Genomic DNA, 1,028 nt, shown 5'->3' with positions numbered 1-1,028 from the left:
CTGGTCCTCTGCACCAGCAGCAAGCACTCTGGAGAGTTGGGCCCTCTCCCCAGCTTCTGCTGCCATAAATTCTTTAATATCAGGAAACCAACTCTTCTTTGAAAATAGGCGAGAAAGCTCTATGTGCCCAACCTCTGTGGAGTGTGCTGGAAGCCATGTAATGGGGACAGTGGTCCTGACCCAACATTCTAGTCAATATAGTAGTCAGACTTCAAATACTACCACTTAACACCCCAATAAACACCAGGATTATCTGGAGACATTCAAGATGCTGAGGCAGGGAGTTCAAGGACAACCCAGGCAACACACTGAGTTGCAGGGCAGCTCTGTCTCAAAAGAAAAGGAGAACAGGGTGAAGCCTTTAGATGGGGCCCAGAGTGTTGCCTAGATGGTCTTCCCACAGGGAGAAGGGGAAGTGGAGAGGAAGACAACCAGGAATCCACAGGACGAGAACTCATGACCAGGAGCTAACATCATAGAGGTAGCATGTTTGTGCCTCCTATGGAAGTACATACCACCACTAACGAGACAGTTTCACCAATTCAAGGAAACCAAACACTGATACCTTCCAGAGCTGATTCCCAGTTCCTGAGATACAAAACATGCAGATGCGATCAGTAAAATCTAAACTTGGAAACCTCCATAGGACAAACATTTCAGTTTCATGATCAACTGTCAAGAGAAAAAACAGGAAACATCCAGGGAAGAACCTATAGAGTTAAATAAATTAAATTAAGATTTATTTAGTAGAAAAAAGAAAAATCAAAGACACCTAGATTAGGGCATGTTTCAAGCACCAAGAAGACTAGGATTGGGAGGAACCCCTGAACAGCTTCTCCCAGGGCTCTCTCGTGTCTCGAATAACAGTCTAAAGTATATCTGCCCTAAATTGACTTTTTTTTTAACCTTAATTTTAATAAAATACTTAGTTATAGGTATTTTCATAATACTTACTTGGTTTTCCCATGTGTTAATCATATCTCCTGAAAAGGAATAGCTAATCCATAATCTAACCATCTGGCAAATAT

The sequence above is a fragment of the Microtus ochrogaster genome, chromosome 19 (genome assembly GCF_000317375.1).
Source record: "Microtus ochrogaster isolate Prairie Vole_2 chromosome 19, MicOch1.0, whole genome shotgun sequence".
Taxonomy (NCBI): Eukaryota; Metazoa; Chordata; class Mammalia; order Rodentia; family Cricetidae; genus Microtus; species Microtus ochrogaster.
This window is presented reverse-complemented; position numbering follows the sequence as displayed.